Genomic DNA, 13,418 nt, shown 5'->3' with positions numbered 1-13,418 from the left:
TGATGTCACTAGACTCGGAGGCTCAGGTATGGGGGATGGGCTACCCAGTCATCTCTTTGGGACCAGATGGGGCTGTGGGCCTGGCCACAGGCTGTCATTCCCATGGTTAACTCTTTCCCTTGCAAATAGGGCAAAAGGGGGCTCCAGAGCAAGGTGGTGACTTACCCAAGGTCACACAGGGGGTCAGTGACTGAGCTCCCCTCATTAGGTGACCGTGTCTACTCATCTAGCAGGCCGCAGGGCCCGGTCAGAGTCATCTGAGTCCTCATGCCCAGCACACGGCCTTGCAAAGAGCAGAGCTCAACTCTGTCGTGAGGGCTACAGGGTCCCTTTATAGAACGGGGGGCCTGGGCCACTTCGGGACATGACACGTGTAAAGTCATAGTAGCCTTAGAAAAAGAGGAACGCTGTGCACTCTTTCAGAGCAATGCTCCGTGGTTCAGGGGACACTAAGCTCAGAAAGAGCAGGTCACCAAGCCAAGGTCGCCAGCAGGTTGGGGCCGCACTGGGCTGACCCTGATAGGTATGACACCTTACATGACCCTTACTCAGGGAGGAGTGGTCCCTTTCACTGCCGCCCCTCAGCCCCGGGCCAGAGATCCGGGCCTTGGGAAGTCTCCATTGTCGAAGGCATCTTCTCTGAATCACCAGCTCCTGACCCAAGGCTGACGATGGACTAAAGCATCACTAACAACGCGAACTGCCCTTAGCATCGCCCCTACTGTGTGCCTGGCTCTCTGTTCCCGACCTCAAATATTGACACCTCTAGGGGCTGGGAGTCACAGTTCGCAGCAGTCCAGAAAACAGAGGCTGAGGATGGGGGGGTAGTGGTGTCACTTGCCCTCCTGCACAGAGCTGGGAAGTCAAAAGCTGGGACTTACCCCCCAGGTCGTTCTGTATCTAAATACTGTGACTGCCTTCTTCTCAGGCTCTTAGATCCGCCCACTCTGGACCCCTAGGGGAAAGGTCAGCTGAGTGTTTGCCTGCCCAACCTCCTTCCCTCTTCCTTTTTTTCCCCCCTTAAAGATGTTATTTATTTATTTGAGAGAGTGTGTGAGAGAGAGCACATGAGGGGGTGGGGAGGGGCAGAGGGAGAGGGAGAAGCAGCCTCCCTGCTGAGCAGGGAGACCCATGGATGAGGGGCTCCATCCCAGGGCCCAGAAGTACGACCTGAGTAAAGGCAGGTGCTCAACTGACTGAGCTCCCAGGTGCCCCATCTCCCTCCCACTTCTAATGGTGAAAGCTCCCCCCTTTCAAACAGCCACGGAGACCAGTAATCTGCTAGAAGGCCTGGCCTTTTGGAGAATTTCATCTTCCTAGCCATATGATATGACCCAACTGGACCAAACAGAGCTGTTGTCCTCAATTTGCATAAATAGGTTCTGGGAGGGAGCACTTAGCTCCCCTTTGGAATGCAAGCTCGAAAACTTGTGATTCCCGGAGCTTCCGGAGGAGAACGTATGCCCTGCCTTGTGAGGAAGCCCAGGAGAATGAGGCAGGAAGAGAAGAAACAGGCGGGGCGGCAGTGGGGGGTGGTTGGGGGTCATTGGAGTCCCCAACCACACCCTTGTCCCTCCCAGGTATATGGGCCAGGAATCCATGTTCCTTAGGCTCCCTGGAAGTGGGTCTTTATCTAGGCTCTTGCAATAGAAGCCGTCCTGACTCTTATTTCTGCAATGTGCTATGCCATTGTGATAGGAAGTACAAGATTAATAAAAGTGTAATAAAAGATTAATAAAAGTTCTTGTCCTCCAGGAACTATCTGGGTCGGAGAGAGCGGGGAGAATATAGTTCTGGGTTCTATCCCTACTCTGTCTCAGACTTGCTGTGTGTTCCTTCCCCTCGCTGGCCTATAACTTCCCTACCTTTCACATGGGCAGGGGTGGGGGTGGGAGGTGGATATTGGGTGCAATGTTCTGCAAGATCCCCTCCAGATCTACTCAGCTACTTAAAAAAAACCAAAACCATATCATTGAGATATCCATTCACCCTTTTAAAGTGTACAGTTCACTGGTTTTTAGTACGTTGTAAATTTGTGCAACCATCCCAACTATCTAATTTCAGAACAATTCCATCACCCCAAAAAGAAATCCCCCCACCGATCATTCCCCATTCCACTCACCACCTCAGCCCCTAGCAACTGCTAATTTCCTTTTTGTTTCTACAGATTTTCCTATTCCAGACACTTCAAGTTCATTTTCAAGTTCATCCATGTTTTGGCATATAACAGTACCTCTTCATTTCTTCTTATAACTGGATAATATTTCATTTTATGGATATACCCTATTTTGTTTATCCAGTCATCAGATGATGGACATTTGGGTTGTTTCCACTTTTTGGCTATCATGAGTAATGCTGCTAAGAAAGGTCATGTACAAGCTTTCCATGAAATATATGCTTTCAATTCTCTTGCATATATACCTAGGAGTAGAATTGCTGGATTCCAGGGTAACTCTATATGCCTTTTGGTGAATTGCCAAATTGTTTTCCACAGTGGCTGCACCCTTTCACATGTCTTCCAGCAGGGTATGAAGATTCCAGTGTCTCCACATCCTTGTCAGCACTTACTGTTTTCTAACTTTTTCTTGTGGCCATCCTGGTAGATATGAAGTGGTTTCTCATTGTGGTTGTGATTTGCATTTTCTTGGTAACTAATGATGTTGAGCATCTTTTCCTGTGCTTGTTGGCAATTCGTAGATCTCCTTTGGAGAAATATTTATTCAAATCTTTTGCTTATTTAAAAAATTAGGTTATCTTTTTAAAAAAAATTATTGTTGAATTGTAGGAATTCTTTTTATACACTGGATCCTAGGATGCTATAGCTTTCCTGGATACATTACTTGCAAATATTTTCTCCCATTATGTAGGTTGTCTTTTCACTTTCTTGATAGTGTCTTTCGAAGCATAAATTTTTAAAATTATTATGAAGTCAAGTTTCTCTCTCTTTTCCTTTGGTTGCTTGTGTTTTTGGTGTATATCTAAGAAATGATTGTCTTATCCAAGGGCACAAAGATGCACACCTATTTTTCTAAGAGTTTTCTAGCTTTAGCTCTAATTTAGGTCTTTGGCCCATTTTGAGTTAACCTTTGTAAATGGTGTGAGGTAGGGGTCCAACTTCATGCTTTTGTATGTGGATATCCAATTGTCCCAACACCATTTATTAAAAAGACTGTTTTGTCTCCCTTGAAATGTCTTGGCTTTCATGTCAAAAATTAATGAACCATAAATGTATGGGTTTATTTACGTAATTCCCTTGTAAGTGACATCCAAGAGGTAAGTTACAGTTGCATAGTCACAACTATGTGGCTGGTGGTGTGGAAGAGGGAGGAGAACAAATGAGAAATGTGGAATCCTGTGGACTGGATCCAGTATAACCCTAGGCAAACTACTTTATTTTGTCTTTTAAGAAAGAGCACCAGGGGTGCCTGGGTGGTACAGTGGGTTGAGCATCCGACTCTTGGTTTCAGCTCAGGTCATGTTCTCCAGGTCCTGGGATCAGGCCCCGTGCTGGGCTCTGTGCTTGATGCAGAGTCTGCTTGAGATTCTCTCAGCCTCTCCAGCTAATGCTCTCTCTCTCTCTCAAATAAATAAATCTTTAAAAAAAAATAGCTCAATATGTTGTACTGAACACATCCTCTCTTTTATTTTATTTTTTATTTTTATTTTCTTGAGTAGGCTCCATACCCAACATGGGGCCTGAACTCATGACCCTGAGATCGAGAATTGTACGCTCTGCCGACTGATCCAGCCAGGTGGCCCTGAACATATTCTCATTGTAAAAAATACCAACATCTGGGTACGCCTGAGCCTCAGTTCCTCTTCTGGCACATCTAAGCCTTAGAGCTGGTGTAAGACTCAAAATGAGAAGGGGGAAGCAGAAGGGGGTACCAGGTGCGATCAGGGACACAAGGAATGGTTTGGAAGCTAGAAAGTGTGGGGGGTGATGTTGGGGGGGCAGTGAGGAGTCTGTAGGGGGTGGGGGGATGTTGAAAGGCTGCCTCTCTTGTCCTTAGGTTCGTGAAAAACCAAAAATTCTGGTTCCTGCATCATAGCACAACTCAGAAGCCACCTCCCATGTCCCCCTCGGGAGCCCCGTGGCAGAGGGGCCCAGCTAGGACATCCAGCGAGGTCTTCCAGCTGCAGGGCTAGCAGGGAGCAGGCTGTGCGTGTCCTGGCGCGGTGGGCTCCGCTCAGTCTGGGTGTGGCGGGGCTGTGCAAGAGAGAGAGCAAGGTGGTTGGGGTCCAGCGTGGGGGGGGGGGGCTTCTGTTTCTTACTTTGTGGTTAAGTGAGCAAGACATGCAGACGTTCAGGGAGAAGAATGTGCAGAAGGAGGCTAAGAAGAAACTCCCATGTGTGGAGTTCCTACTATTCCCCGGAGGCACGCTGAGAACAGCTCAGCTCACGACCGCCCAGAGCAACCAGAGTTAGGATCAGCCCCATTCCACAGAACCCGAAACGGGCTCCGAGAGGAGGATACATCTGCCTCAGATGACAGGTGACAGAGCTAGGCTTTGAGCCCTGCTCCATCTGTCCTAAAGCACGTGCTTTCCCTTTATGCCCTAGCTACCCTGGAGAAAAGGGAGAAAAAAAAGAAGGAAGGCACAGAAAGGGGCCCGGCTCGGGGAGAGTCACACGGAGAGGAAAATAAAGAGAGGCAAAAAATAAAAAACAAGCGTGGAAAGAGCGCGAGGCTGCAGCCGAGGCCTGGAGCGGGTCCTCAGGGAGCAGCGGAGGGCGGGGATGGCCGGAAACCGGCGCACGGAACCTGGAGCCAAGAACCATGCTTGGCCGGAGACCTGGTGGAAAAGCTCGCACCTCAAGATACTGAAGTGGAGGAAGCTGGCGTGGGGCGGGGGGTGCGGGGTCTGCCTGGGAGGAGGGCAGTGGGGCCGGATGGCCAGGGGGCTGCCAAGCAGGGCTCTTCACACATCGTCCAGCTCCAATAACCCCCGTGGCTGCTGGGGCTGGCAGGCCTGGCTCCTGGCCTCGCAGAGCAAGCTGGGAGGCTGGGAGGGAGGGAGCCAGGACCAGGCCTTCCCGGAACACTGGTTGTTGTTCGCACAGACCCGTTAGTGCAGCCTGTGAGGAGGGAGGCTGCAGTTGATTACTCGAACCGGCCAGGCCACCGGAGAGTGAGCGGGGACACAAGCAGCCGCAGAGAGGCACGGCCCCCAGCCTCCAAGGCTCCGCGGTCGGGCAGGGCCTGTTGCTGCTGCAGCTGTCCCCCACTCCCTGCTCTTCATCCACGCTGGCCTTCCTCTGCAGACACTTAGGGCCTCGGCATGGTCGGGAACAGCCTGCCCTAGGCCATCACCACCAGCTCTCCACACCCACCCCTTCACTGTTTCTCCTCGCCCTCGGAACTCCGCTCCAGCCGCACCAGTACCTTCAAAACCTCCTGTGCTTCTCCTCCCCAGCCCCGATGACAATCATAGTGACAAAAGAAATTCTTCACTGTGTGTTTGACTGTTTAAAAGTCTGTCTCCCTTGCTAAGGGCAGGGTCGCGTCGGACTTGCCCACCACTGTACCCTGAACACCCAGCCAAAGGCCACAGTGCATCGTTGAATAAATCGGCCTCCCACTTGTGTGCCATCCTGTAACTTGGGGTTCTTTCCTATACGAGGAAAGGAAAGGAAGCTAGTCCTCGAGAGAATAACCTTCTGGGTACCAGGTGCACTTCTGATTTCTTCCATAGCTCTGAGCTCTGCAGGGGAGAGACTGCGTGCCATCCCTTCTCTTCCCCAGCCTCCAGACTAGCGTGGGGCCGGAAGGAGGGGCTCCAGTTGGACTTACTGATGAGTGATCACACTGTGAATAGTGTCGTGGTGGACCCCAAGAAGTCCAAACCAGAAGGAACCCCAGAGGTCTGAGATCACATGCTGAGTGCAGGCCCTGGGGTATTGTAGACACAAAAAAGTATTGGTGTTCCTTCTTCTAGAGGTCCTCTTGTCCAACCAACCATCTTTCTTTTGTTGTTGTTATTTCTTAAGTGTGCAATTCAGTGGATTTTAGTACAGTTGCAAAGTTGTGCAATCATCACCACTACCTAATTCTAGAACATTTTCATCAACCCAGAAAGAAACCCTATCACCATCACCCACCTGACACCCAGAGAGGGTGGTGCCCCACCTAATGTCCCATCACCAGCCCACAGCAGCACCAAGACTCGAGCCTGGGCCTCCTGACACGCAGTGTGCTTGGTTGGGCAGCATGGCTGGGCTCTCTCCGGCACCCCCGGGCATCATCTGGTGCCTGCCGCCAAAGAGCTGTTTAGCAAAGACCGAACAGGTAAGACGAGACCGGACCACCTCTAGCTATGCCCTTAATGGCTCAGAGCCCACCTGCGCCTGCAATGGAGCTGAGGGCTTTTGAGGCGCAGGAGACACACCTGGAGGTCATTTCCAGCAGGTGCACTGCCTCCCACCATCCAGTGTCCTTCCATGGCTGGGGCTGCACTTTCCCCAAGTGACCGCATGGCCTCCTCTCGCTTCCTTCAGCATCGCCAAAGGCCTCCTTCTCAGGGCCACGTGTGCAGAGCACCCTATTTATGAGTGCAGAAGGGCCCGGCCCCTCCCTGCTGGCACTCCGGTCCTCCCTCCCGGCGAACTTTTCCTCCGCAGTGCTCACCGTCCTCCATCGGACAGATCGTATCCTTCTCTTCTTCCCTCTTCTTCCTCTGGTTACTATCTGTCCTCCCCCACGAGCGTTCAGCGCTGTGAGGGCAGAGGTTTCTGTCTGCTTTGCTCCCGGCTCTACCCCGGCTCCACCCCCGCTCCCAAACAGTGCCTGGCACGCAGGTGTTCTCTCAGTCCTGACCGGATGCGTGCATGACACATGAATGGCCAGCTATTGCTGCATTTTCCTCTTACCAGCAAGAGTCAGGGGAGGGATTTTATGCTTGTTCACAGATGTGTCGTCGTCCACGCAGGCTGCTGTAACAAAACAGACTGGAAGGATTCAACAGCACACAGTTATTCCTCACGGTTCTGCACGCCGGGCAGTCCAAGATCAAGGTGCTGACGGACTGGCTCTTGGTGAGGGCGCACTTCCCCACCTTCAGGTGGCCACCATCTCACTGTGTGCTCGCGTGACCTCTTTGTGCCCACGCAGGGAGAGACGCAGCGAGAGTGAGCTCTGATCTCTCTTTCTCCTGCGAAGACACGAATCTGAAGACACGAATCTCATCGTGGGGGCCCCACCTTCATGACCTCATCTAATTACCTCCCAAAGGCCCTACCCCACATACCTTCATGCTGGGGGGTAGGGACTAAACGTATGAATTGGGGGGGGGGGGTGGACTCGAACATCCAGGCCATCACAAATGGCAAGCCGAGGTCCAGAAAGGTCATGTGGGAACCGGAGGCAGACCATCACTGCCACGCCTTGGTCCTGTCAGGCGAGGCTGGAGTGGGCTTAACATAGGCATGGGGAAGCAGGGGCCAGACCTCCCAGGTTTGCCATTGTTCTTAGGGCCCCGGAAAGCAGAGCCAGTCTCCGAGCCCAGCCTCTACCCCTTCCTGCAGTAATTCAGCCGCTTTCACATTCCATGCCTTAGCCAAAATGGAAAAAGAAAGAAAGGAAAAAAGCAGTGCTATTTTTTAAATGGCCTTAGCTCTGTGAGCTCCAACATGGAAACGGCTGTCCATGATGTCATGGGCCCCGAGGCCCTCTGGGCAACGTTACTGACACTTCATACGGTGGGCCGGGCCCAGGGTCCACACACTCGGCTTGCCAGAGCTACGTGAGACTGCGGGCAGGCACAGGCTCCATCTACAAGCCTGGGCCAGACCCCCTGAGCCAGGGTGGAGCCAGGCACTGGGCAAGCAGGGGTACCCCGGAGTCAGAGCCCAGGAGAGCACCTCACTTTGTATCGTCCACAGGTCTTTAAGGTCCACCTCACATGGGGTTGATGGCAGCCTTGAGACACACAGAGGACAAACACTGCGCTCTGTGACTTTCTGTGGGGGAGCAGAGCGCAGAGTGGGGTGGTGTCCTGCACATGGTCACACAGCCAGGGAGTGATGGGGAGCTGGAAACCCACCCTCTGATTCTAAATTCTATGGCTCACTTGAAAGGCGAGGGGATGGTCTTTGCCCACAGGAAGCCGACAGACTGATAAAGGCTATGGGTGAACCAACCGCTAGACCAAGTTCAAGTCTTCATCTGACAGTGGAAGAAACTGAGGGGGCAGGGACTGGCCCAAGGTCACGCAGCTGATCCACAGACCCGGCAGTGTTGGTTGCAGGCTCTGGACTTCTAGCTGGGAGTCTTTCCTCCTAGATCCTGCATTTAAACAGTTCCGTTTGGGCGGAAGCTGTGCTATTCCGGAAGAGACGCCAGGCCTCTCCAGCCTCCGGTCTAAGGCTGTCTTCCAGAATCTGCTGTCAAGGCTTATTCCTCAGGGAACAGCTGTTGGCAAAAGGAGGCGAGGTATTGATTATGGCTGGGGCTGGGGGAGTGTGGCTGAGGCCCCAGGGAGAGAGAAGGGATGGGAGCAGGCAATGGAAGTTTCTCAGAGAAACAAACTAAAGGTATATTTATTTTGCTTTAGCTTATCTGTATTTTCTAACTTTTCTGCACTTATGTAATTCATTTTTCATAGTTGAAAGTGATGAACTATTTAATTGAAAATGGTCTGGGAATCCAGGACTGCCTCAGTCCTGACTCACCGTGTGAACTTGAGTGGGTCCCTACCTCTCTCTAGGCCTTTCTTAGAAATGCCAGTAATAAGGTTGCCCCATGAGACGTAAATGAATCAGAAAGTTTCCCTGGCTCAGGACACAATTCTCCAGCCTGTTCCTCAGAGATGTTAACCTGTCCAAAGAAAGAATGCAGCAACCCAGGAATGAGGTGTCCAGAGAAAAGCCAAGGTTCAGAGAAGCCCACGCTGGCCGTGTGTATGTCCAATGCTGTCCGGAAGGGAGGAGTCACTGTCTGAGGGACATGCCATCTGGGTTCCCACAAAGGGCCTCTCTGCTCAGAGTGGAAATGGTTCATCGGGCTTCACCAAGGCCTGTGTGAACAACGCTCTGCACTAGCCGTCCTCGCCCCTTTGGTCATATTCTGGGCCCACCGAGCAACAGTTTCCCAGAGACTCGGCTGCCAGGAGGGAAGGAGACTGGGGAGGGGACGAGAGCACTCCTGTCCGTGGAAGGGATATTGTTCTGTGTCGGTTCTAACAGTGATGGGAGGAGGCATTGATCTTGAGGGACACGGCTAGGGCCAGCCTGTTTGACCTCCCTGGGGGTCCCGAGAAAGCTCAGTGTCAGGACCGGCCAGGTGAGGGCCAGGCGCCAGGCTGGTCCATCACCTAGTACCTGCCACCAGTGAAAGGGTTAAATGATCTATGTGTATAGTGTTTAGAATAGTGCTTGGCATAAAAGAAGGAGCTAATAAAAACTGCTAGGTGAGAGTTAACTGGGGCCTATCTGGCCAGCAGGGTGGAATGAGAAATCTAAAGAGAAAAGGGCGTCTTGACCCTAGCCATCTGCCCAGTTGGGGTCCACTGCCAGGAGGTTCACACCAGCTTTGCCCTCTATGGGCACTGAGAGGGCACCGGCTGCCTGTCCCAAAATGCAGTATCACTTTCTGGTCTTCCCCTGCTAACTCCCCTCTGATGTCTGGGCCCAAGGGAGGAATCATTGGCTCTCCACCCCTGAATTATCTCCGCACCCACCACCCATCACTCACCTCCTGTCAGCACGGAGCTAAACCTCAGCGGCCAGGAATTCTAGGTCAGGCTGGGACCCCCCCCTCCCACCCCACCCCGTGTCAGGCCGGAAGGTCCTCAGTATGTGCCTTGCATGCCCTTCCGCTGAAGCACACATGGGGAAACTGAGGCCCATAGAGGGAGAGGGACCCCCTTCTACCCCCTGTCTCCAGTTTGCAGAGCCAGGGAGCTGGTGGCTGGGCTGGAGCTGGGCCCAGGCCCCGGGGCTTTCTCCCAGCCTCCTCTGTTCTTCAGGGGTCCCCAGAGGCCACTTAGGAGACTGTGCTCCCCCCTCTTTTGTAGCCACACCTCACCTGGTCTTCGTTTGCTCCATCCTCTGTGGCTCTGTCTGGGATAATTCTCACCGAGCAGGGTCAGCCCCCCCGGGGAGCAGGCCGCTAACGAGCTTCAGATGTCTGGGCCAAAATGCCTCGCGGCAGGCGGCCCCTCAGCTGCTGGCGGAGGCCTGGGCCTGGCCGGTGGTGGCGTGGGGAGGACGCGTCTTCCCTCCCCAGCTCGCTTAACTCCCCGCTTGCATGAGGCAGGTGCCACCGTTTCTCCCCAGGGTCCCTGGCTGGGGTGGCTATTTCAAGATCTGGAAAAGGGCAGGGAGGCTGGAGGACAAAGGCATTTTGAGCACTTAGGAACTATTTCTTCTTCTTTTAAAACTTTTCTGGGTCCAGAGCTGGTCTTCGCACCGAGGTAGCCCCAGGGAGATGCCAGCTCTGGGCACGCTCAGGGCGGGGCACAAAGGCCATCTTCTCCGACCTCACAGGAACCCTGCCAGGCTAGGACTGTCACCATCCCCTTGACAGATGAAGAAGGGGAGGCGCAGAGAGGCGAGGTGCCTTGTGCAAGGTCACGCAGCCCCGAATGGCCAAGCTAGGGGGGTTCTAGCCCACCTCCGCCAGAGCCCACGCTCTTCCCTACAGCAAACTGGGACATTTCCGGAAGACCAAGATGGTATGTTGTGGTTTCAAAACTGCATGAATGGTGAGGGCCTGTGGGCTGCCTTGGGGTTTCAGATACTGAGGCCACCTTTGCGGCTAACTCCCTCCTCCATCTTGACAAGACAGCAGATTTCACATTTACAAAACGTGGATCATCATCTCGACTTCAGGTGAGGTAATGCCAGTTGCCATAGTAACATCTTCAGCCACGCCTGGAACACATTCTGGGAGCCAGACCCCCTGCTGGAGATTTTCTGTTGGCTACCCGTTAAGAGCTGAGATTCCAAGCTCTGCCGCTTACTAGCTGTGTGACCCTGGGCAAGTAACTTTACCTCTCTGTGCCTCCATTTCCTCATCGGTGAAACGAGGATAACATTAGTTCCTGTCTCACAGAGTGCCGAAATTAAATTAGTTAATATTTGCAAAGGGCTTAGAAGGCTGCCTGGCATAGGGTACACACCAAGCCTGTGTGTTCGTGGATGATGGGCTCTGTCTTGTGAGACCGGCGTTAGAATTTTCCCTGAAGTGCAGATGTAGAAACGGAGGCAGCAGCACAGTGCTTCTCGAACTTAGCAGGCATCAGAATCACCGGGAGGGTTCATGACAAGATTAAACTCTGGGAAACACTGCCAGAGTTTCTGGTTCGGTAAGTCTGGGTTGGGGCCTGAGAATGGGCATTTCTGGCACGTTCCCAGGTGGGGCCGATGCTGCTGGTGCAGCGGCCACACCGTGACAGCCCGGAGTGAAGCTGTAGCAGAGCTGAGCTTGGTAACCCTTGCTCACAGGGCTCTGCAAGGACAAGGATGAAACAGGGCCTGGTGTCCCTCTGACACCTGACACCTGACACCCAAAGCAAGAATGGTGAGTGTGGAATAGGGGGAGGTGTCAGGCCGCCAGGACTCACAGCCCACCCTTTCCTCCCCCCCCCCCCCCCCCCCCCCCCCCCGCACTGAGGGCTGTAGCTCATCCCCTCGACTCCTTTCTGGAAGCTGAGTTGGGAAGATGGAGGCCACACTGTCCCCCACGCCCCATGGAAGAGGGCAGCGTGCTTGCTGTGGCCGCAGGCAGCATAAAGGGGCCTGTGTTCCGGCCGCTCACCTCCCACTGCGCGTCCAGTGGTTTTCTATTTCAGTTGCTGTAAAAATATCACCTTTGATCTCAGCTTGTGGCTCTTAAAAAAAGAAGAAACCACCAAAAGGCTGGGTTTTCATTCTCCCTGGCCCCTTCTCCCTCTCACCTCGGCTCCTTACTCACCTCCCCTCCTCCCTGTGCATCCTCTCTCCTCTCCGGAGCACGAGCTCCTTAGCAATCAGCTTATGGTTCTCAGTCCCTCCCCAGGTCCCCGTCCCGGGCTGTTTGCTGGAGGGACAGGGTAAAGGGGCGTGTGTGTGAAGGAGACTGCCCCTTCCCCTCCGCTCCTGCTGCCAACAGTCTCCAAGCTTCCCTGTTCGTGCTTCTCCAACCACTCCAGCAAACGCACAGTACCAGTCATAGCCCCGCGTCTGTGAAGGCTTGCGTTTTCCTCACAGCAGAGTGAGAACGGCTAGTGGGGCCTAAATATTTATATCGCACCATCTACTCAGCCCAGACAGCTGCCCAGGTTTACCTGGGGGAGCAGCCTTCAGGCCTGATGGGTTTAACATCCCACCCCTTGGCTCAGCAGGCGCACACCCCACCCCCAAGCATACACCCTTGCCCCTTTCCTGTCTACAAACTCGGGCACTTGCACCCACAGGCCCCCCAGACTCTGGCCTCTACTCGGGCCTTCGAGAGACATTCTTGGGCCTACTCACGCCACACCGAGGCCTCTGAGCCAGGAAGTCACCTTCTCACCTACTGGGTTCCTCTTGCCCGTCACCCCACTGTCCATTGACGTCATCTCCAAGGACCCCCACTCTGACAGAGGGACCAGAGAACCCCCCCTAAGAGGTGTTGTGGCTGACAGGCATTTTGGGCCCGTCGAGAGGGCAAACAAGTCTCGAACCTCTGACTCACACAAGGCTTTTCGCTGTCGTGACATTTTTCTTTGGTTTCAGCTTTTAGAGAAAGAGACAATATAACGCTCCTTCGACAAATACTCCTCCCCGGGTTATCTGCGCCTGGTCCTGTGCTGACGTGGCCAATGGCCTTCCTCAGGAGCCCTTCTGCAACCCCCCGGTGGAGACACAGATGTGTGCAGGGCCAGACCAGTGTGACAGGGAGTGCGGAAGCTGGCGGCACTGAAGGACGCCCTGCCCCAGCTCAGGTCTGCCTTGTGAAGACGGTGCTAGGACAGAAATGGCAAGGCTTGCAGCCTACAGAGAGCTGGGGCCGTCCTTGATAGCATGGGCAGCTTTGAATGTAGCCATGGCCTGGGTGTTCGAGGCGAAATGAGGAGGGCCTGTGGAGAAGTGAGTGGGGACAAGTCAGGCCTCAGAAGGGTGAGACCGGGAGGGAAAGAGCACATGGAGAGCCCCTGCAAGGTCTGAGGGCAGTGAGGCTGTCCGTGAAGAAGGCCTTTCTGGGGGCGTGGAGGGCCCGGGCAGAAGAGGTGAGGTCCTGGTTGTGTGTCCAGGCCACAGCCTCATTCAGCAGCAACCACAGCCAGCCAGGGCCCAGCCTGAGCTCCTCCAGACCAGCCCGCAGCCCTGGACTAGGCAAAGGGCACAGGCGGTGTGGCCACCCCTGGGCAGGGGGCTCTGGGGCAGGCCTGACTCATCCCTGTCCCCAGGGCCCAGCCCAGGGCTGGGGCAGAGCAGGCGCCAGGGAAAGCCCGCT

This window comes from Ursus arctos, unplaced genomic scaffold (genome assembly GCF_023065955.2).
Source record: "Ursus arctos isolate Adak ecotype North America unplaced genomic scaffold, UrsArc2.0 scaffold_22, whole genome shotgun sequence".
Classification (NCBI taxonomy): domain Eukaryota; kingdom Metazoa; phylum Chordata; class Mammalia; order Carnivora; family Ursidae; genus Ursus; species Ursus arctos.
This window is presented reverse-complemented; position numbering follows the sequence as displayed.